The sequence below is a fragment of the Prionailurus bengalensis genome, chromosome X (genome assembly GCF_016509475.1).
Source record: "Prionailurus bengalensis isolate Pbe53 chromosome X, Fcat_Pben_1.1_paternal_pri, whole genome shotgun sequence".
Taxonomy (NCBI): Eukaryota; Metazoa; Chordata; class Mammalia; order Carnivora; family Felidae; genus Prionailurus; species Prionailurus bengalensis.
Window position 1 is genome coordinate 99,798,397 of NC_057361.1, and position 25,388 is coordinate 99,823,784.

A 25,388-nucleotide genomic window follows, 5' to 3' on the forward strand; every position below is an offset into this window, starting at 1 on the left:
AGTGAGTAGTATATGCAAGTGTTGAATCACTGTATTGTACACCCGAAACTAATATAACATTGTATATTAACTACACTGGAATTTTAAAAAAATAAAGAAGGTTCAAAATAAAAGATATATTGGATGTTTCTCATCCCTCCAAAATGCCAGAACTATAATAAAGTGCCACTTTATTATATTTTTTCTGTCAAATTGGGGGCATTTTTGAGGAGTTGATGAATAAAGATACTAAATTTCATATCTTATGGTAACTCAGATTATCAATAATATTCCCACTAGAACACCTTCCAAATTTTTTATAATGAACAGGTAAGAATTATTATTTATTGATAACTTTGTTTAAGACAGGGATTTGCCAAATTTCCAAAATACAGTTTATTGGGGTACCCAGCTGGTTTGGTCAGTGGAGCATGCCACTCTTGAATTCGGGGTTGTGAGTTTGAGCCCCATGCTGGGTGTAGAGATTACTTAAAAATAAAATCTTTAAAAAAATACAGTTTATTTTTTTTAGACAGGTGAAACATATTTCAAGATTTATTAGCCTTATGGCTTTGGGAAAGTTGTTTTATTTCTCTGAGAAATTGTCATAGATCTTTTTTTTAATTTTTTATTAAAAAAAATTTTTTTTAACGTTTATTTATTTTTGGGACAGAGAGAGACAGAGCATGAACGGGGGAGGGGCAGAGAGAGAGGGAGACAGAATCGGAAGCAGGCTCCAGGCTCTGAGCCATCAGCCCAGAGCCCGACGCGGGGCTCGAACTCACAGACCGCGAGATCGTGACCTGAGCTGAAGTCGGATGCTTAACCGACTGAGCCACCCAGGCACCCCTGTCATAGATCTTTAAAATGGGAATTGTGGGGGCGCCTGGGTGGCTCAGTTGTTTGAGTGTCCGACTTCGGCTCGGGTCATGATCTCAAGGTCCGTGGGTTTAATCCCCGCATTAAGCTCTGTGCTGACAGATCAGAGCCTGGAGCCTGCTTCAAATTCTGTGTCTCCCTCTCTCTGTCCCTTACCCGCTCATGCTCTGTCTCTCCCTCAAAAATCAATAAACATTAAAAATAAATAAATAAAATGGGAACTGTAAGGGTACCTAATATACAGGCTGATTATATAAACCGAAATAATGCTTATATAATAGTTAACATAATACCTGCTAGATAATCATTGGCCAATAGATATTAAATGCTATTATTGTGTATAATAATAGTGATGATGATGATGTCTGTGTCCTTACTTACAAACCAATCTGTGTAACCTGGAGGAAGTCACCTTACCTTACCGAACTGTAGTTTTCTCGTCTGCAAAATAGGGACAACAAAACTTGTTTCATAGGGTGGTTATGAGGATAAAATGAGGTGTGTGTTGAGAGTGATTTTTGTATGTATGTATGTATGTATGTATGTATGTATTTATTTATTAATGGAGGGTGCAGCTAGGGGCAGAGAGGGAAGGGGAGGGAGAGAGAGAAGTGGGGCTCACCGAAAGCAGGGCTTGGACTCATGAACCATGAGATCATGACCTGAGCCCAAGTCAGATGCTTAACCAACTGAGCCATCCAGGCACCCGAGAGTACTTTATAAGCTGAAGCTCATGAAACCCCACATCTAACTTATATTCCTTATTTGCTTAATAAATTCTTCCAAAATAGCAACAATATGAACTTCATTGCAGTTTAGGTCAAATCGATATAGATTCTCAATGAATAAAGAGTTTAGATGGAAGAAGAGATACAATTTTCAGAATGCTCAGTAGGGACGTTATGGGGGAGGGGGGTTGTGCTCTCTAGCCTGCAAGAAAGGTCTACTCTTATCAGTTGTTGAGCAAATACTATGATGGGAAGGATAGATGCTGTCAATCTTAAAATTTGACAAGGCCACATCCATGGGAGAGCGGATGCTTTTTCTCATCAGGAGGAGACTAGCATCTTGCTTTAGAAGGACTTAGGCTGGGTGGCCAGTGGACTGACCAAAAAAGTCATTCAACATGAAGATAGCCTCCATGGTAACCTTTTTTTTTTTTTTTAACATTTATCACTTTTGAGAGAGAAAGAGAGATAGAGCATGAGCAGGGGAGGGGCAGAGAGAGAAGGAGACACAGAACTTGAAGCAGGTTCCAGGCTTTAGCACAGAGCCTGACATGGGGCTTGAACTCATGAGCCGTGGGATCATGTCCTGAGCTGAAGTCGGATGCTTAATTGACTGAGTCACCCAGGTGTCCCCTTTTTTGTTTTTTAAATTAAGTTTATTTGTTTATTCTGAGAAAGAGAGACAAAGGAGGGGGGGAGGGAGAGAGAGAGAGAGAGAACATGGGGGGAGGAGGGGCAGAGAGAGAGAGAGAGAGAGAGAGAGAGAGAATCCCAAGCAGGTTCCACACTGTCAGTGCAGAACCCTATGTGGGGCTTGAACTCACAAAACATGAGATCATGACCTGAGCTGAAATCAAGAGTCAGACACTTAACCAACTGAGCCCTCCAGGTGCCCCCTCTCAGTTTTCTTTTAGCGTTTTCAGGATCGGAGAGTTTCTTGTGGGAAATAAACGAAACTGTTCAGAGAGTAGGTGCGTGACAGGCAATATTCATCCAAAGATAGAATGTCAGGCAATCTGTGCTTCAGAAGACAATAAACCTACAGCTCAATCAGGCACATGTGCAGTCAAGTGAGCTCAATTTCATGATTTATTAATTTATTAAGTATTTTTAGCAAAGCCTTTTTTACACAAAATGCCCAAAGAATGGAATTTTCTAGCTAACTGCAGGCTGACCACATGTACTTATATTTGTGAAAATGCAACCGTTAAAAGTTTATTTTCAAATTAGAATCTTTAAAAAAAATTTTTTTTAATGTTTATTTTTGAGACAGAGAGAGACAGAGCATGATCGGGGAGGGTCAGAGAGAGAGGGAGACACAGAATCCGAAGCAGGCTCCAGGCTCCGAGCTGTCAGCACAGAGCCTGACGCAGGGCTTGAACTCACAGACCGTGAGATCATGACCTGAGCCAAAGTTGGATGCTTAACCGACTGAGCCACCCAGGTGCCCCTCAAATTAGAATCTTAAAAGCCTAAAGAAAGAGGATGTTTGTACCAAAAAATAGTCTTTTTAAGCTACAAAATAGTATTGCTAACATTCTTCTCTCTTCTTAGAGAAGACTTACTTTTTTAAAAATCCATGGCGAATGGGAAAAAAGTAACAGTTGCATGAATTCCTCAACTTGTAAATTCAATACATATGTCTTAAGTATTTTCATACTTTTCTGGAAATGTTTTATTTTATTTTATTTTTCTTAAAAAATTTTTTAAATGTTTATTTATTTTGAGGGAGAGAAAGAGTGCAAGCAGGGGAGGGGCAGAGAGAGGGAGACACAGAATCCGAAGCAGGCTCCAGGCTCTGAACTGTCAGCACAGAGCCCGACATAGGGCTTGAACTCACAAACCGTGAGATCATGTCCTGAGCTGAAGTCGGACGCTTAACCAACTGAGCCACCCAGGCACCCCAATTTTATTTTTCTTAAAGTGGGATTCAAGTTACAAGATAAAACCAAAATTTGTATGGTAGATAGGCTTTGTGGATGTTTTGTTCTATGGAAGGTTGGAGTTTTACATTGCTGTGGTTCTTTTTGAGTGTCTGTATTCTCTTAAGAGCAAAATGTGTCGGGAGAGGGGTGGGGGGAACTCTGGGTTTTCCACTTGCCTTGTTGGTGGTTGGCTTCTCACTTTCCGGCTAGAATAAAAATTAGATTCAAGAATGCTTCATACCTGGAGGCTTTGACACTGTGTGAAATTCCAGGCTTTATGGCTCATTATGGCTGTAATCATCATACATAATGATTACACTTTCAAAGCGACTTGCTCAAGCTTTTTTGCTTTTGTCTGAAACCTGCAGTTAAGCAGTTTATAGTGTGAGGAACTTGACTTCTTCCTGTCTTCTCCATAGCATTAGTCATCTACTCTGGCAACTTCTGCTCTAAAAACAGGTGCTACTTCAGGGGACTTCTTATCGCTACAGGTTTTGCTCATTAAGTGTCTACTTAGTGCACAACATTACACAGAGCCTTTCAGAGAGGGAGAAAGGACAGTGATTCCCAGCACCTAGCTTGGTCCTTCATTAGTTCTCACTGCCTGTTTGAGATGACCAGGACTCACTAGTATCTGTTCTCTTCTTTCTGAGCGCACCACCAGACTACTTTTCCTTGCCCCCCTGGGGGGGTGCACTGTGACCCTGGGGCTGGGTCACAGTTCTTGCCAATGGAATGTGATCTGAAATGATGAGTGCAACTTCCAGGCCTGTGCACTCTCCTTTCATCTACCACTGGATGAAGAGAATCCAGGGGAGGATGCAGAGCTATTCAAAGATGACCGAGCCTAGATATCCGAATGACTGCCTGGAGCATGACCCTCCTCCCCACCCCTCTCCATAATCCATATGAGACCGTGACGTGAATGAGAAATAAACCATTAAGCCATTTTATGTTAAGCCACAGAGATTTCTTTGAAAGTAGTCAACCTGCCTTTACTAATAAGCTTCAGATCTGCTTCTCCTAATTGGACTACGTATGAGCACCTGACCCTTCAAAGACAGTAATTTCCTCACTGGCTCATGACCCCATGGCCTAGCATGTAACACAAGATGAAGCAATCAGATTCCTTCCTTCATGAAGAGGCTCAACTGGAAGCAAATATAGTAGATATGAATCTCAGCCCATGTCACTTAACATTTGCTGGAAATGTAACATTTTTCCTATATCTGTTTTCAGCTTGCATTCAGCCAGTTAGCAGAAACTTAATTTTGGTCTTTTTTCTTTTTTTAAAGCAATCTCAGTCAATTCAGGGTTTCCGTAGTGAATTCAGAGTATCAACCCCCTCTGCCCCAGCTGCAGATGACATCTACGTTTGTGGTATTTCTTCTTCTTCTTCTTTTTTGTATATTTTTTTATTTTTGAGAGAGAGGGAGAGAGAGTGCAAATGGAGGAAGGAAGGGCAGAGAGAGGGGGAGACACAGGATCTGAAGCGGGCTCTGTGCTGACAGCAGAGAGCTCGATGTGAGGCCTGAACTGATGAACCGTGAGATCATGACCTGAGCCAAACAAAGTTGGTCGCTTAACTGACTGAACCACCCAGGCGCCCTGAGGTATTTCTTCTTTCTGCTGTTGTATCCATCCAATATTGGGTTCTCTTGTCCTGATCACTAAGTGTCTCCAAGTTCAGCTCTCTCAGCTACTTCCTTCCTCTGGATACATGGGAAACATCTGGTTGTTCCTCACACCACTGTGGGGAAGCTCCACGAGGCTGTTCCAGGGCTGTTTGCCTGGATTCATCATATAGCCATCTCTGTTGTTCCTTTTACATGTTGGTGAGCGATAACTCTGCAGGGCTTGCCACTTCTCTGGGCTCCACCCAGTAAGTTATTAGGCACAGACCCTGTTTATTAAAATTTTTTTAATGTTTATTTATTTTTGAGAGAGAGAGAAAGACAGAGAGCATGAGCGGGAGAGGGGCAGAGAGAAAGGGAGACACAGAATCTGAAGCAGGCCCCAGGCTCTGAGCTGTCAGCACAGAGCCCGATGGAGGCTCAAACTCACGGACTGTGAGATCATGACCTGAGCCAAAGTTGGACGCTTAACCAACTGAGCCACCCAGGTGCCCCTTTAAAAAAACTTTTTTTAATGTTTATTTATTTTTGAGAGAGACAGGGACAGAACACGAGTGGGAGAGGGCAGAGAGAAAGGGAGACACAGAATCTGAAGCAGCAGGCCCTGTTTATTTTTGAACCCCCAAATCTATCTGTTGGGTTCTACACTTGCCCGCAAGAAGTTGGTTCAGGCTGGTAGGGCACAGGGATTCCCATTAACATAAAATTCATTTCCTTTCATGTGATTCATCCTCTCTGTGGCCTAAGAGTCCTTTAGTATGGGTGAGAGGGATGAGAAAAGCATAAGAATAACAGGAAATGATGGGATAGGAAGCACTATCCTATGTCAATATTATTTGAAATGTTAATATGTCAATATCATTTGAAAGAAAGAATCTGCCATCTGGTAGCATGACAGAGAGAATCAGATGTGAGGAGTAGAACTGAGTTGGGTGAATGATGGAACACCAGCTTGTAGGTCAGGAACCATCTAGGATCCCAAACCACACTGTGACTCCAGCCTCAGTGCGGCCTGAGGCCTCATGCTCACAGTCTTGGATTCTTGTTTTTATTTGAGAAATTTCTAGGGAAGCTTATACTAAAATGTATCCAGTTGGTTCCCCAACCTGGAAACCTTGGAGTCATCTTAGCATAACCTCAAGTTTTCCCAGATCACTATCTTGGCATACAAATGAGGTCATACTAATAAATAGCTCATTTCTTTTTTTAATGTTTATTTTTTGAGAGAGAGAGAGAGGCAGAGAGAGAGAGTGGGACAAAGGATCCAAAGCAAGCTCTGCGCAGACAGCATCGAACCTGACGTGGGGCTTGAACTCATGAACTGTGACACCATGACCTGAGCCGAAGTCGAGTGTTCAACCAACTGAACCACCCAGGTGCCCCAAGAACCCACATTTCTTAACAGAGGACCCCAAAGAATTGATGGGTGGCATTAGTTCATCAGATATACCTAGATAGATCTATATCCTTGTCTAAGCTCAATATGGACATCGCCACCCCTACCCACACATACACACATGACTCCTTTCCTCCTTCTTTGACATTCAGTTAATCACCAAGTCCTTTTGGTTCTACTGCTTTAATATTTTTTGAATCTGTCCCTTTGACTCAACCTTCACCTCTGCTGCATTACCTTAGGAATGGTCCTCATGTCTCACCTGGTTTACTTTAAAACTTTTAATTAGTTTTCCTAACCCAAGTCTGATGTATTTTCAAACATCTGTCCTGCAGAGTGCAGCCAGAGTGATCTTTTAGAAATGTAAATACATCTGATCATGATAGATACTTTCAATGGTTATTTATTGCCCTCTGTATAAATTTCAACCCCCCCACCTTAGCATACAATCCCTCATGACCTGACTCCTCTTTAGTGTCATCTGCCACAACTTCCTGACACACCTCCCCTTTGTGCCTGTCGGGTGGAACTACTTGTAGTTTCCTGATTGATGCAGTTTCATAGCCAGGGGCTTTTGCACATGCTGTTTCTTCAGAGGGCTCTCCCTGGCCAGGCCAGACCCCGGATTAATTAAATCGCAGTGTCTTGGTGGGGTGAGGAGGCATTAAAAGCCTCCCTAGGTGATTACACTATGCATCCAAGTTTAAGAAGCAGCACTTTAAACTCTAAGTCAAGCATCACCTCCTCTGAGAAATGTTCCTTGAAACCCCAGTCTGATCAAGTTCTTCCTTCTCTCTGCTTCCACAAAGCCATCTGTAGCCTCCTATTGTAATAGCCATTATTTTTCTGTAAAGAAATTGCTAGTTTATTCATTTGTCTCTGTTATTATACTTTAAACTCCTTGAGGGCATGGACAATTTCTTAAGTGGCTCTGTATCTCAAGTACATGACATGATGCCTAGCACAAGGCGTGTACAATAAATGAATATATGTTTATGAAATATTGTCAAAAAATTTATACAGCACCCACTATATGTCATACATGATGCTAGCAGGTTTTCATATTACCTCATTTAATCCACACAACAGTTCTGAGAAATATGAATGATTTTCCCTGTGTTACAAATGAAGAAAATAAGGAACAGAGAGGTCAAACGATATATCCAGTTGCACAGCCAATAGTAGGTGTAGGATTTAATCCCAGATCTTCTAAGTCAAATTCACTGTTTCTTTCTTTTTTTTTTTCAAATTAAAAAGAATGTTTATTTATTTTTGAGAGAGAGAGAGAGTACAAACAAGCAGGGTAGGAGCAGAGAGAGAGAGAGAGAGAGAGAGAGGGACAGAGGATCCAAAGCAGGCTTGGCACTGACAGCAGAGAGCCCGATGCGGGGCTTGAACTCACGAACCATGATATCATGACATGAGCCGAAGTCAGATGCTTAACCAATTGAGATACCCACCCAGGTGCTCCACATTGTGTTTCCTTCTGTCTACAGCGGCTGGCGGAAAATAATGCTGGGTAGCTGTATGCCACTGATACTAGTTTTCCACTGTTGTATAACAAATTACCACAAATGTAGTGGCATAAAGCAACAGCCATTTTACTAGCTCACAGTTCCTTAGGTCAGAAGTGTGGGTTCAGTGTGGCTCAGCTGGACCTCTGCTTAGAATCTCCCAAGGCTGAAGTCAAGGTGTCAGCCAGGCTGGGTTCTCACCTGGAAGCTCTGGGGAAACAGCTGCTTCCCAGCTCGTTTGTGTTGTTGGATTTCAGTTCCTTGCTGTTGTGGGGCTGACATACCTATTTCCTTGCTGGCTGCCAGCTGGGGGCTGCTGTTAGCAAATAGGACACCCGTGTTCCTTGGCAAATGGCTCCCGCCCCATCTTTAAGTCAGCAACAGCATGTCAAGTCCTCCTTGTATTTTGAATCTCAGGTTTAAAGGGCTACATGATAGGTCAGGCCCACTCAGATAATCTCCCAATTTTAAGGTCGACTAATTTGGAACCTTAATAATATTTGCAAAATCTCTTTACAGGAACACACAGGTTTGTGTTTGGCTGAAGGACCGAGACAAGGTGTATGTATACCAGGGGCCTGAATTTTGGGGTTAATATCAGAATTCTACCTAGCACACTGCTTATGCTTTATATGTGAAGTTTTCTCACCACATATATTATTTCATTTTTCTTAACATGCCATATTAAATAGGCAGGATGGTATGATGGCCATTTAAAAAAATACATATAGGAAGTTGGAGCAATCAAAAGCAGCCAGTTGATGACACAGAAGGAATTAAAACCATTCCAGGAAAGAGGGAAACATGGCAGAGTAGGAAGATCCTGAGCTCATTTTCTCCCATGGACACACCAAGGCTGCAACTACATATGACACAATTCACTCTGAGAACAACTTAAGACTAGCAGAGCAACCCTTCTCCAGCTAACTATATAGAAAAAGCCACATTAAGAAGAATGGGAGGGGGGCGCCTGGTTGGCTCTGTCGGTTGAAGGTCTGACCAGCTCAGGTCATGATCCCTCAGTTTGTGAGTTTGAGCCCCGTATGGAGCTCTCTGCTGTCAGCATAGGGCAAGCTTCAGATCCTCTGTCCTCCTCTCTCTCTGCCCCTCCCCCAGTTGCGCTCACTCTCTCTCTCTCTCTCTCAAAAATAAATAAACATTAAAAATAGAAGAAGAAGAAGAGTAGGAGGGGCAGAGACAAAGTTGGGAACCAAAGCCCCAGCAAAGTGACTTACAAGTGGGAGGGATCTCACAGGTGAGGAGGTCCTCCCAGAGGAGTGAGGGGCTCAAGCCCCACATTGGGCACCCCTGTCTTCACACTGGGAAGACAAGTCCCCATAAGGTCTGGCTTTGAAAATCAGCAGGTTTTAATTCTAGGAGAACCAGAGAGCTACAGGAAATCAAGAGTCCACTCTGAAAGGGTCCGCACACAATATTACTCACAGGAGACTCAGCACAGAGACAGCAGTTTGAAAAGCCCCCAGGCTGTATGTGAACCAGATTTATTGACTGCTTTTAGGATGTGTGTCAGAGGGGCAGGGATCTATAGCATCTTTCTTTGGGAATGGAAGCACTGGTGAGTGCCATTTTTCTTGCCTTCCTTCAGCTTAGCTGGCCCAGTGCTAGAGGGCAGCAGTTCTGACATTATCCATCTGTCTTGCTAGCACCACTCACCTGTAAGTGTTCCTCTGGTGTTACCCAGGGGACCTGCCCCACTCTCAGCCAGCTGTGTCAGAGGGTAACCCCACCCACAGGCATACCCATGGCAGCTGCAGCTGGGCATTGCAGCCAGCCCCACCCACCAGGGCATCCCCAGCAATGGCAGCCCAGTCACAACAGGAGGGTGCATTAAGCCCACACACAAGATGCTCTTGGAGCACCTGGTTCTGGTGACCATGGGGGACTGCACTACTGCAACCACAGAATACCTTCTACATCAGGCCACTACCTTTACAACCAAGAGATGTAATTGACCTACCTAAGACATAGAAACAAACAGAGTCAGACAAAATGGGGATACAGAGGAATATGTTTCAAATGAAAGAACAAGACAAAACCTCAGAAAAAGAACTGAACAAAATGGAGACAAGCAATCTACCTGATAAAAAGTCCAAAGTAATGGTCATAAAGTTGCTTATCAGACTTGGGAGAAGGGTAGATGAACTCAGTGAGAACTTCAATAAAGAGATAGAAAATGTAAAAAAAAGAATCAGAGCTGAAGAATACAGTAACTGAAGTGAAAAATACACTAGAAGGAATCAACAGCAGATTAGAGGATGCAGAATAATGGGTCAGTGATCTGTCAGTGGGAATCATCCAAACTGAACAGCGAAAAAAACCCACATTTTTTTTTAAATGAGCTTAGGTTAAGGTACCTCTATGACATCATGAAGTGTACTAACATTCACATTATAGGGGTCTCAGAAGGAGAAGAGAGAGAGAAAGGGGCAGACAACTTATTTGAAGAAGTAATAGCAGGGGAGCCTGGCTGGCTCAGTCAGTAGAGCATGCAACTCTTGATCTAGGGGTTGTAAGTTTGAGCCCCATGTTGGGTGTAGAGATTACTTAAAAGTAAAATCTGAAAGAGGAAGAAAGAAAGAAAGAAAGAAAGAAAGAAAGAAAGAAAGAAAGAAAGAAAGAAAAGGAAAACTTCCCTAACTGGGGAAGGAAACAGGCATCCGGGTTAGGAAGCACAGAAAGCCCAAAACAAGATGAACCCAAAGAGGTCCACTAAGACACATAATTAAAATGTCAAAAATTAAATATAAAGACAGAATCTTAAAATCAGCAAAAGAAAAACAACTAGCTACATACAAGAGAACACCCATAAGACTATTAGCTGATTTTTCAGTGGAAACTTTGCAGGCCAGAAGGGAGCAGCATGATATATTCACAGTGCTGAAAGGAAAAAACCTAGAACTAAGAATACTCTACCCAGCAAGGTTATCATTCAGAATTGAAGGAGAGATAAAGCATGTCCCAAACAAACAAAAGTTAAAGGAGTTCTTCACTACTAAACCAACCTTATAAGAAATGTTTAAGGGACATCTTTAAATAGAACAGAAAGAGCTACATCTAGAGGTAAGAAAATGGTGAAAGGAAAAAAATCTTACTGGTAAAAACAAACATATAGTTAAAGGTAGTAGATCAGTCACTTATGATCACTTTAGTCTTTTAGTGAAAGTAGTAAAATCAATTACATCTATGATAGTTAAGGGATACACAAAATAAAAAGATGTAAAATCTGGCATCAAATGCATAAAACATGGTGGTGGTGGTAAAAATGTAAGCTTTTAGAATGTGTTCAAACTTAAGTGACTATTACCTTTAAAAAGACTGCTATATATGTTATATATGAACCACATGGTAACCCTAAACCAAAAATATATAATAGATACACAAAAAATAAAAAGAAAGGAATCCAAACAGAACACTGAAGAAAGTCATCAAATCACAAGGAAAGAGAGCAAGAGGAAAGGAACAGAGAAGAACTACAAAAAACAAGGAAACAATTAACAAAATGGCAATAAGTACATATCTATCTACCTACCTACCTACCTACCTACCTACCTAGACTAAATGCTCCAATCAAAAGACATAGGGTGACTGAATGGATAAAAAAACAAGACCCATCTATATGCTGCCTAGAAGAGAGTCACTTCAGACTTAAAGACACATGCAGGCTTAAAGGGAAGGGTTGGAAAAAGATATTCCATGCAAATGGCAAAAATAGCTCAAAATGGCTCATAATGGATCAAAGACCTAAATATATGACCAGAAGTCATGAAACTCCTGAAAGGAAACAGACAATAAACTCTTGGACATCGGCCTTGGCAACATTTTTTGGATCTGTCTCCTCAGGCAAGGGCAACAAAAGCAAAAATAAACAACTGGGAAAATATCAAACTAAAAGGCTTTAGCACAGTGAAGGAAACCATCAACAAAATGAAAAGGCAGCCTACTGAATGAGAGAAGATTTTGCAAATAATATATGCAATAAGGGGTTAATATCCAAAAAATATAAAGAACGCATACAACTCAACACCAAAAAACCCCAAACAATCTAGTTAAAAAATGGGCAGAGGAGCTGAATAGACATTTTCTCAAAGAAGACATCCAGATGGCCAACAGACACATGAAAAGATGTTCAACATCACTAGTCATCCAGGAGAGGCAAATCAAAACCACAGTGATATATCACCTTATACCTGTCAGAATGACTAAAATAAAAAACACAAGAAATAACAAGTTTTGGCAAGGATGTGGAGAAAAGGGAACCCTCTTGCACTGTTGGTGGGAATGTAAACTGGTGCAGCCAGTATGGAAAACACTATGGAGGTTTCTCAAAAATTTTATTTAATCAAATTTATTTATTTATTTATTTATTTATTTATTTATTTATTTATTTATTTATTCATTCATTCATTCATTCATTCATCTATCTATCTATCTATCTATCTATCTATCTATCTATCTATTTTCTAAGTAGACTCCATGCCCAACATGGGGCTCAAACTCATGACCCCAAGATCAAGAGTCACATGTTCCACTGACTGAGCCAGCTGGGTACCCCAGCTCTCAAAACCTTTAGAATAGGAATACTATATGATCCATTAATTCCACTTCTGGGTATTTACCTGAAGAAAATGAAGATACTGTTTCAAAAAGATATATGCACCCCTACATTTATTGCATTATACCAATAGTCAAAATATGGAAGCAGTCTAAGAATCCATTTATAGATGAATAAATAAGATATGGTATACACACACACACACACAACGAATAAGAATTGATGAATAAGATTGTATATATATGTGTATATATTATATACACATACACACACACAATGGGATATTACTCAGGAATAAAAAAGAATGAGATCTTGTCATTTATTGAAGGAGAGATAAAGCATGTCCCAAACAAACAAAACATGGTTGTGTTAACATGGATTGACTAGAGGGTCTTATGTTAAGGGAAATAAGTCAGAGAAAGACAAATACTTATATACTTATATGTGGAATCTAAAAAAGAAAACAAATGTACAAAGAAAACAGAAAATGATCTATAGATACAGAGATCAAACTAGTGGTTGCCAGAGGGGATGTGGGTTGGAGGACAGGCAAAATAGGTGAAGGATATTAACAGGTGAAGTGTATTATAACTTTAAGTTTTAAAATAAATTAGTCACAGGGATATAAAGTACAGCTTAGGGAACATAGTCATTAATAGTGTGATAACTTTGTATGGTGACAGAAGGTAACTAGCCTTAGACCATGGTGAGCATTTTGTGGTGTATATAAATATCAAGTCACTATGTTGTAAACGTGAAACTAATACAATATTGTATGTCAACTATACTTCAATTAAAAAGAAAACAACCTTTCTCACTCAGTGCTCTTTTTTTTTTTTAAATTGTTTTTTCAACATTTATTTATTTTTGGGACAGAGAGAGACAGAGCATGAACGGGGGAGGGGCAGAGAGAGAGGGAGACACAGAATCGGAAACAGGCTCCAGGCTCTGAGCCATCTGCCCAGAGCCTGACGCGGGGCTCGAACTCACGGGCCGCGAGATCGTGACCTGGCTGAAGTCGGACACTCAACCGACTGCGCCACCCAGGCGCCCCACTCAGTGCTCTTTTAATGTCACACCCACTGTTGCTTTAAAAACATTTTATAATCCAATTTTGATATAATAGAAATGAAGAGCATTCACTGTATAATGTAAATAGATTTGTTTAAATATTTTTTTACATTTAGTTATTTTTGAGAGACAGAATGAGACAGAGTGAGACAAGGCACAAGTGGAAGAGGGGCAGAAAGATAAGGTGACACAGAATCTGAAGCAGGCTCCAGGCAAGTGTTCAGCACAGAGCCTGACCTGGGGCTCGAACCCATGAACCGTGAGATCATGACCTGAGCCAAAGTTGGTCACTTAACCAACTGAGCCACCCAGGCTCCCCATAAATTTGTTTAAGTGTAAGAAGACTTACATTGTATCCAAGGTATTCTAATTCATTTGTATAAATGTTTACATTAAGGAAGGATCAATCATGTTTTATTATTTATTTATTTATTTATTTATTTTTCAATCATGTTTTAAAAATGGTTTACAGTAGTCTTTTATTTATTTATTTATTAAAAAATTTTTTTTTAACATTTATGCATTTTTGAGACAGAGAGAGACAGAGCATGAACGGGGGAAGGTCAGAGAGAGAGGGAGACACAGAATCTGAAACAGGCTCCAGGCTCTGAGCTGTCAGCACAGAGCCCGACACGGGGCTCGAACTCACAGACCGTGAGATCATGACCTGAGCCGAAGTCGGATGTCCAACCGACTGAGCCACCCAGGCGCCCCACAGTAGAGTCTTTTAAGTTGCATTCATTATTACCTCTATCTGCTTAATGAATAAAACAATGATTTATATTTGTTGACTTTTTAGTTTGCAAAATGTTTCCATCTATATTTTATTTGCTTTTGTGCCCACTACCAGTGAAAATTATATTTATTGTAATAAACACTTATACATGTGAAAATGATTCAGAAAGTCATTTAAAAGAGTTGAAGTTGACTTTCATCTATACAATTTTTATATTTACTGAATTTTCAGGAGCATCCTTTTGTGAAAAGTGAGGTATGACTGTAGGAGGTATAGGTGTTGGTGTGTGCGTGTGTGTGTGTCTTTGTGTAATAAGCACTGGCTGATTGGAAGTTGTATTGACAGAGTGGAACCAATGGCAAAGGCTGGGGAGCAGAATGTGTATGTACACCTGTGTGTGGTAGGGACACACAGAAAGTCACTAAAAACAGTAAGAAGGAAATTTGCAGAGTGAGAGACCAAAATGGAGAGAGCACTTAAGTATCTGGTCACAATGGACATGAATTCTTCCTTGTCTGACTTTCATAAGGAAGTTAGTTCTTACGTACCCAGCCCACCTCTCCCCTCCACTTCCCGGCTCTGATAGCTCAGCCACCTGAAGGATAGTTGGTAGCAGCTTGACAGGTGTTTCTGTACTGCTAAGAATCCTCTTGGCCTCTTTCCTATCACAGAGGCCATATCTGTGTTTCCCCGCCATGAACAGTGTCATTAGTTATGAGGGCTACAGCATTCCCCTCCAAAAGCAGTGACGTGTACTAACAAGGGCCTTTTTGTCACTGGCAGCAATTTGATTATGGGTGGTAGGGGGAAAGGCTTTGCATTTTGGGGGACTAAAACATATTTGGGGAGCATTTTAAAGATATCTACTGAAAAGGAGGGGAGCGGACTGGAGGATATCTGAGCAGGGCACAGAGTTTCAGAGTTGCTGATCAGTGTATAGTCATTCGGGCTAAAAGATCTGGTATTTATGCTATTGAGATAGAAATATGGGCTTGGGGGATGATACAAAGAGTGAGATTCCACCTCCTGAGAATTGAATTGGGTGCTGAGTAATTTCTTTAGATGTTAACTTGAGAGGGAGAAATAACTTCTTTATACTACTTGATAAAATGATAATAGTTCTAACACCCTGATTTTGACTCTCCATCACATTAATCAGCCAGGCCAGAGAGCTACCATCAGAGATCTCTGAGAAAGTAGTCCTCTTTCAAAATTCCACTAATTCATAATGTTTTTACGACTTCTTTTTTTATATATAATGTTTATTTATTTTTGAGAGAGAGCATGAGCAGGGGAGGGGCAGAGAGAGAGAGAATGATTGAGAAAGAGAGAATCCCAAACAGGCTCTGAACTGTCAGTGCAGAGCCCCAAGTGTGGCCCAAACCCACAAACCTGTGAGATCATGACCTGAGCCGAAATCAAGAGTTGGACACTTAACCAATTGAGCCACCCAGGCGCCCTATAATATTTGCCTCCTGTAGACAAGTAGACTGGAAAGTAAAACCCTCTTCTTTTACAAACAAAAATAACAAAAAACAGTTTGTGGAACTCACATATACACAAGCAAATACAATTAAAGACAAGTCCAATTGTATTTCTTCTTTTGGTCTTGACATTAGGGACTGAGGAGTTAAGTATATTAACTTTGGAGTCAGACAAAACTGGATTTTATTTCTGGTCTGTCAATTGATAGCTGAGTGATTTCTGGCAAATCATTTTGCCTTTCTGGCCTTACTTTCTCATCCATAAAATGGGGGCTAATAATAATAATTCTTGGGGTGCCTGGGTGGCTCATTCGGTTGAGCATCTGACTTTAGCTCAGGTCATGATCTTGTGGTCTGTGAGTTCGTGCCCCATGTCGGCCTCTGTGCTGACAGCTCAGAGCCTGGAGCCTGCTTCAGATTCTGTGTCTCCATCTCTCTCTCTGGCCCTTCTCCGCTCATGCTCTGTCTCTCTCTCTCAAAAATAAACATTAAAAAAATGAAAAAAAAATTCTTGACTTACAGGATCATATTGAATATTAAATTGGATAATAAATATGTTACAGTATCTGGAACATAGTAAAGTGTTCAATATTATTATATTATATATTATTTGTATTTACATATTTATATAATATTTATAAATATCATATATTTATATAATAATAATAATTGTTATTGTTGTAAATAACCTAGTTGTAGGGGCTCCTGGCTGACTCAGTTGGTAGAGCATGTGACACTTGTGAGTTCAAGCCCCATGTTGGGAGTAGAGATTACTTAAAAATAAAACATAAAAAAAATAACCTAGTTGTAGAAGTTGATATGGATTGCCATTCTAAGACTAGGAAAGCCCTTTTGCCTTCAAGAGACATCTTATGGCCTCTGCTGTCCCCCTATTGAATACAATACTTTGCATGTGAAAATAGAGAATCTCTTTTCAGATCTAATTTTCCAAGCAGCCTCATTGTGAGTTCTATAGGTTATTAAGTAATACAGGGAAGCAGTGTAAGGCAGGCAGTGCTGTGGGCTTGGATCTTGGGTTCTCAGCTGAGAAAAGGCTTTTATTTCCACCAAGGAAACAGTACCATAAAATGGGGTAAGCTTGGGGTAAAAAACCCCAACAATTTGGGTCATATAGGAGAGAATTTGTTTTCAAGTAGATGAAGTAGTGAAGAAAGATGCTTAACAAGAGGCACAGTGAAAACAGTCCTGGGCCTCTGTACATGGTGATAATAGTAGTACTTGAAGCTTACAAGTGTTGTGAGGATTAAATGAGATAATACATTTTAAATGCTTAGCATAGATCCTGGTACACATAGCAGACGCTCAATATATAGTAAATATAGTACTTACTGATACCATACAAGTCCTGTTACCACCCCTTGGAGATTCTAATTTGGTAGATTTGAAGAGGGACCTATAAATCTTGTTTTTGTAAAATCTTCTCTAGTTGATTCTGAGGCCTTAAATGGAAGCATGTTGCCACATGTCCCTGCTGTGACATGTGATCATGTCTCCTCTAATTCCACCTTACGCTAGTCTCCCTAGTCAATACTGCAGTAGTGACTCTTAATGGAGTAAATCATACCAGAGAATTACATACTGGAGTAACAGCGACGTCCTGGAAGCTGCTATTTAGGATTCATTATGTCTCCAGAAACTTGTGCCATTCTAGAGGAAGAAGAATGTCTTCTATTTGCCTACCAACAATAGCCATCTTCTTGGATCAAATTTTTCTTAATGTTATTTATTTTGAGGTGGTGGGAGGGGCAGAGAGAGAGAGGGAGAAACAGAATCCCAAACAGGCTTTGCAATATCAGCACAAAGTGATGCGGGGCTCAAACTCACAAACCATGGAATCGTGACCTGAGCTGAAGTTGGATGCTTAACCAAAAGAGCCACGCAGGTGCCCCTTCTTGGATCAATTTTGAAAACAAATCCCTTAATGAGATTATTTTCTGTTGACATTGGATTATAATTTTTTTTTGTTCTAGAAATATCCAATCAGTGATTCCTTTTCACTAGTCTGTTTTTTCTTTGTGCTTAGAGCAAAGTATTTTGGTGTACCATAGACTAGTAAGGGGAGTGGAAGCTCATTTAGAATGGCAAGACAGGTGGATGAAGTTGACCCAAGTCCTAGAAAGGATTAGCCCTTGCCAGAGCCTTTTTTTAAAAATGTTTATTTATTTTTGAGAGAGAGAGAGAGAGAGAGAGAGAGAGAGCACGCGAGTGAGCAGGGGAGGGGCAGAGAGAGAAGGAGACAGAATCAGAAGCAGGCTCCAGGCTCTAGGCTCTGAGCTGTCAGCACAGAGCCTGACATGGGGCTTGAACCCACAAACTGTGAGATCATGACCTGAGCCGAAGTCAGAGTCTTAACCAACTGAGCCACCCAGGTGTCCCCAGGGCCTGCTTTTTTCATCCCAGTTTCTAGAATAGTAGGCTTTACAACAGAGCCACCACAGAGGAGGAAACAGGCCAAAGAATTTTGAGGGAAACTGAGGTCAAATAATTTGCCTGTGTTTTCCCCAGTGCTAGAGATCTTCAAACCCATGCCATCTGACTCCAGAGCCCCAGCTATTAAGGTTAAATGGTCTCTATGTGTATTTTGACAAATGCTCTATGAGAGATTCTGACTGTACACCTAGTCAAGAGCTCTTTTTCTTTTTGTTTTGAAGTCGATTTATTTTGAGAGAGAGGGAGAGTGAGCGTGAGTGGGGAAGGGACAGAGAGAGAGAGAGGGAGGGAGACAGAGAATCCTAAGCAGGCTTCATGCTGTCAGCACAGAGCCTGACACAGGGCTTGAACTCAGGAACCTCGAGATCATGACCTGAGCCAAAATCATCTCAACCAGACACTCAACTGACTGAGCTACCCAGGTGCCCCAAGAACTCTTGATTTATTTCTTGAATCCTTAAAATTATTTTAAGTAAAGTCTAAAGTATTTTCAGTAAAAAACTCATACAAAACCATGGTAATAAGTTCAAATTATACAAGAGATCATACAATGGAAAATGAGCCTGCCTCTCCCACCTATGCCAGTTCCACAGTTCCCAATCTTCCAGTTCATCTTACTTAGAGACAACTACTATTTTTCCGTATGTCCCTCCAGAAATATTCTGAGCATATAATGAATGTGTATGTATGCATGTATATATGTATGTATATATGCAGTATATATGTGTGTATATGGAATATATATACATGTATATATTCAGTATTTCTCTTCCTCTCTCTCATACACATGCACACACACACACACACACACACACACACACACACACGCTCCCTTAAAAGATAAGTGGAAACACATCATACATACTGATCTTTCCAGTTTAACTCGGAAATCCTGACCTGGCAAGTAATAAATACCATTTCCAAGATCCGAGAAAGTTTACTAGCCAAACACAGGTGAGGGCAGGATGGATATGATGTTTTATATACCTAGGAAAACCCTGGTGCAGCAAAAAATTCATTTTGTAGTGTCAAACAGTTAATATGGATAGGAAGTGGCTCCATCTGGAAGTATCTGCTTTGAGGGGCCTTTGCCCACTTGGGTATATGTCAGATGGCATTGCTCCCTGAGCACTGGGATCTCCTATGTCTTGTAGAGTGTTGTATCTCACTCAGTATCTAATGAGCTTAGCTTCTTGTGTGTACACACTGGGTGCTAAGTCAATGATGATGCATGCATGCCTGTAACATTTGTTTTTTAGCTTTAAAAAACTATCCTTGCCATAGAGAGTGGGTTATACCTATGCCACTCCCATGATAACTCCTTTCGTTATCCACATCTGGCCTTCTGTACTAAGGTGCCCTGAAGGCTTCAGTGTACATATCTTGAATCATGCTGAAAATCTAGCTTCCTGCACTCTGGCAAAGACTGTTGGTATGGACAAGCATGGCATGAAAAAGAAATCCTGACTAGTATTTTTACTTTCAGAAAAGCATGAACAAAATACCACCTAACACCTGAGCACCATAGGAACACAGACAAAATATCACCTATTTATGAATAAAAAAGAGATGTTTTACTATAGGTTTATAAAGAATTGGTATTAATTTTTTAAAACAACTATCAGTTTTGGGGGAATAAAGTTTATGAATTACGGGTATGAGAGATAAAGACAGGATATATGTGGAACATGGTCAAAAGTAAGGCATTGAGGGGTGCCTGGGTGGCTCAGTCGGTTAAGCATCCGACTTCGGCTCAGGTCATGATCTCATGGTTCATGGGTTCAAGCCCTGAGTCAGGCTCTGTCTGACAGCTCAGAGCCTGGAGCCTGCTTCGGGTTCTGTGTGTGTGTGTGTGTGTGTGTGTGTGTGTGTCTGCTCCTCCCCCTCCATGCTCTCTCAAAAATAAACATTAAAAAATACTAAAAATGAGGCATTGAACAAAACTAAAACACAAACATTAAACTAGAATGAATCACACTAATCTGCTAAACATGGTGGGGAACCTAGTATAGCAGAAAAAGCACAGATTTTTGAGTTGAACGAACTTGGACCTTAGTCCAACTTTGCTCTTAGCCAGTTTCATCATTTGTAAAATGGGTATGATCATGATTAAAATCTTATTATAACATGAATTTAAGCAAACTAAACACTCATCAAAGGAAAGAATTCTTTTATTATCATTGAGGAAAACAAAACCTCCAAAACACATAAAAACATCTTTCCTTATAAATTGTTCCCCTAATTGCCTATACTTATTTTCACAGTTCACTTTAAATCTTCAGTTTATACCCTAAACCCTTTTAAAAGTTTTTCTTTGGCTCTTGAGTTTATTACCTGTCCCAATGTGGAATGCAGACTTCTAAGATGGCACCCAATGATTCCCACCTTCTGCTATTCATGTCCTTGTGTAATTCTCTTTGAGTATAAGCTGGATCTAATGACTAATTTCTTTAAAAAATTTTTTTAATGTTTTATTTTTAATTTTGAGAGAGAGTGACAGAGCAGGAGTGAGGGAGGGGCAGAGAGAGAGGGAGACAGAGAATCCAAAGCAGGCTTCAGGCTCTGAGCTGTCAGCACAGACCCCGACATGGGACTCAAACCCACGAACTACGAGATCATGACCAGAGCCGAAGTCGGCTGCTTAACTGACTGCGCCACCCCATCGCCCCTCTAATGACTAATTTCTAAGGAAAAGAATACAGCAAAAATGATGGAATATCACACTTGTGATTAGATTATAAGACTGTGACTTCCTTTGCTAGCTGACTCTCTCTTGCTGGCTTTGATGAAGGAAGATATCAGGAATTGGAGAGGCCCATTTGGCAAGGAACCGAGGGTAGCTTCCATCCAATAGCCAGTGAGGAACCTCAGGCTGAGAGCCTGTGAGGACATGAATCCTTCCAAAAACCACATGAATGAGCTTGGAAGTGGATCCTCCCTCAATTGGGCCTTGAAATGAGAACCAGCCTGGGCTGACACCTAAGTTATAGCCTGTGAGAGACCCTAATACAGAGGTCCCAGTTTAGCCACGTCCAGATCTTGACCACAGAAACTCTGAGATAATGTGTGTTGTTGTAAACTGCTAAATTGGGGGGGGGGGTTAATTTGTTATCCAATAGGTAACCAGTATGTCTAGAATTTATACTCTAGTACTATTTCCTAGAATTCAAAAGAATGATCCCTGCTGACTTTCTGTAGAAAAATCTAATAACAGCATAGTCTGTCATTTATTGAACATTTTCTTTGTGCTTAGTATTAATTGCTCTACTGTATTAAATTCATCAGCTTATTTAATCCTCATGATAACTCTATGATGTAGGTATTATGATCTCTATTTTACAGATTAGTAAACTGAGACTCAGAGATTAACTAACTTGTCCATGGTAAAACAAATAGTGGTCTGTATTACTTCAAAAACGCATGCTCTAATCAGATGAATATAATTAGCTTCATCACAATGTGATGACTTAATATGGATTCTTACCATGCTTTGCTCAGTGATCAGCTCATAGTAGGTGCTTAATATATGTAAGTTACGATTATTAGACCTTGAACTCACAACAAAGAGCCTCTGTGTCTGTCCACATTCAAAAACCTGCTCCTCATATACCCTAATGAGGCACATGATCCTGCTCATAGTGATCCACACATCCTGAATGAGGGTCTACTTCACCAAGTGATCTTAATAACCCATACAAAGATGTCTCCTCAGGAGGCCCATCCAGCATGTTGCAATGTGCTAAACTCATTTTCATTCTATTTGGGTGCTACCATTGAGCTCTGGGGGCCCTTGATCTGTTCACATACGTTACCTATGCCCATATACAGATGCGGGGCTATTTAGAATAGTGATTGAATTTGAGGCACCAGTTACCTTCCAATGATCTGTTGCAGCTGAAATTAAATACTCCTTTCTTTTATACCTCTACAAGGCTTGGTTAACTCCTATTTACAGATGGAATTTTACAGCCAGCATATTTTATAGAGCACTTGCCCTAATGATAATAACAGAAACACCTTATAGTTGTGTCAGCTTAGCTGTTTATAAAACACTTTCATATGCATCTCATTTGATTCCATGGCACTTCATCTATGCCTTACAAGATGAATGATTTTCTACCTTGTATTATAGCCTATTTATATACATGAGGCAGTATGGTTTGGTGGAAAAAAAAATCACAGATTCTGGCATCAGACAGACCTGGATTTGAATCCTAGACCCACAACTTACTAGACGTGTGGCTTATGAACAAGTCTGTGATCCTCACTGAGCTTCTGTTTTCCTCATGTATAAAATAGGCTTAATTATGTTCATCTTATAGGGTTATTGTGAGGAATGAGATAAAATGTCAAGTACAGAACAATAAACTCAACTAATATTTTCTCAAAAATAATGTTTGTATGCTGTTAGCTAGAGAGATCTGTGACTGTTCTTTGTATCTCCAACAGGCCCAACATTGTGTTCTATCTTTTAGAAAGAAGCCCAATTCATACTTCTTGAATGGACAAGCCTAGGGGTAGTCAGAGAAGTTATTATTATGACAGTAGATGGAGGTTAAATGGCCTGCCCAGGGCTTACATGGCTGATAAATGATAGGACTGGAATTTGAATTCTGGCCATTTTCTTCCTAGTCCAGCGCATCTTCTATGGTCTTTTGGATTGGTTTGCAAGATTGATGTGCTGGGAATAAAATCTCTTGTAGAAGAGACCCTACCAAGAGCCTAGGCTCAGTTTTCCACTAGGATGCAGATATCTCTGGGCATGCTGTGAAGAGGCTCCCCACCCAACTCCCCCGTGGGCTACCAAGGAGACTTCTGAGAGAGAGCCGCATACACCTACATGCTAGGTTCAGTAATAGAGCCTTGGTTGTTAGATGGTTGGGGCAAATCTGAGGAGAGTTTATTGCCAGTCATTCACCTTTATCCTAGTTCCCCAGGGATTAGTGTCTAGACACAATGGTTGAGGAATGCTGAAAGTAAAAACGAAATACAGGCCGGGCACCTGGGTGGCTCAGTCAGTCAAACCTCTGACTCTTGGTTTCTGCTCAGGTCGTGGTCTCACAGTTTGTGACTTTGAGCCTCACGTTGGGCCCTGTGCTGATAGCGTGGAGCATGCTTGGGATCCTCTTTCTCCCTCTCTCTCTCAAAATGAATAAATAAACTTAAAAAAAAATACTAACTGGAAAAACACTTGTTTCTCTAAAGATCTCTGTGAGGCTCTGGAAGGGAGATAAGACAGCACAACTTTTATGCTTACCTAATTGAGAGTTAGTTCGGAACGTAGCCAACTTTGGCAAAAGGGGGTCCAGGGAACAGAAGTGAGCTTTGGCACTTGGGGGGCCGCAGCACGGCAGTGACGCCAGGGGCAGCACAGAGCTGTAGATGCTACCCGGCCTCCAGTGATTGGCTCAGAAGTAGCACCTGGTGCCATTTTGTTTCAAGAGCAGCACAAAGCAGCATCATGCTTGATGTGGCTCTGGAGGCTTTAGAAACAGAGGGAGCAGTATCCTTGGTACAGACATCAATGCCCTTACCTTTCATGGTAAGCCCTGGTAGCAAGGATGAGGTGCTTGTGATGTGGCTTCATAAGTAGTGGAGGCCTAGGAAAACCACAACACTGAGAAGTAGACTTGAGACAACCACTGCAGAGTATGAGAAATAAATAGAAGCCCTAGGGTTGGATTAAAACCAGAGATGCTGTTTATGACCATTAATATATTTTTTTAAACTATAGTTTGGTATGGTTTGGGTAGTTTCAGATTAGTAACCTGACACCAAAGGTCAGATTGACAACAAGTTACCCAGTCATCTGGAGCCTGTCCTGCTCCTGTTCCCCAGTATGAGAAGTACTAATTGTCCAAGGTAGAATCCTATCTCCTTCCTCCTGCTCCAGCACCCTACAAGTTCAATACTCTATGCTATCGAGCAGAATCCCTGGAAACAGAGATTCGAGAGGTTTTTGAATGGGACTCCAAATCTCCATCTGACCATTTGAAGTAACTCAAGCCAATAGGCTAAAACTTCCAGGATGATTTGGATGAAGGTGGTAAACACTTTGGAGCTTCTGAAGTGTGGGGGTGGGGGAGGCAGGTGCAGGGGAGAGGGGTTGGCAGCAGGAAACCAGCCAACATTAACTCTATACACAGACACTGCTGGTCATTTGTACTGTGGTGGGTGGCATAGCTGTGCTTTCCCCTTATTAAGTGTTACAAAGTGTTGCCCACGCAGGGGCTGAGATGGTGGCATGATGCCTTTGTGTCATTACATCTGCCTACTCTAAGAGAAATGGAACAAGCTTCTTTCCTTCAGGATGATCTAATTGTCTTTCTTGTCCTTGAAGGTTAGCCAAAGATGTGGTAAAGGCATTAGGTATGTGTCAATAATGACACCAGCAGCAGCAACAAAAGTAAATACTTATGTAGTGTTTATTCTGTTTCAGGCACTTTTCTAAGATACACACACTCATGCATACACATACACGCATGTGCTTCTCTCCCCCCCCCCCCCATTAGTCCATCTGCCTTCTCACCAATGAATTAGAGATGGAAGATGGAACAAGAGTTCTCATCCTCAGTCAGGTCAAGCTGGGTTTTCCCAAAATGTGTTTCTAAGACCAGTTCTTGCAGGGAAGTTGAATGGTGGTGTACAGAATGGATTCCCTGATCAAGTAAGCTTGGAAAACATCGGGTTGTACAATGTAAGCATATTTCTCTACTATAGGACTTCCCAGTGGTCTAATGTGTATGGAGACATTTTGGGAAGGGAAAAGGAATAGATGGACTATTAGGAATTTCCCAAAGAGAAGCAGTAAAGCATGGTGTTATGAGTGAGGGCCTCTGACAGCCGACTTTCTGGCTTTAGAACCCTGCTGGGATCTGTCACTTGCTACTTATGGGACTTTGGAAAAGTTTGTTTCTCCTTTTTGTGCCCATTTGTCTTTTTCTGCCAAATGGGGATGACAATGATAGTACTTATCTCATAGGGTGGTTAGAATATATATAAAGTGCTTAATGGGGCA

General features: G+C 41.0%; 1 long non-coding RNA gene across 1 annotated transcript in view; it reads left to right on the forward strand.

Moving 5' to 3' along the window:
* The window catches only part of LOC122477756, a 164,870-nt gene that overhangs the window by 136,648 nt on the left and 2,834 nt on the right, over positions 1-25,388 (forward strand). The gene's annotated exons all lie outside the window — the stretch shown is intronic.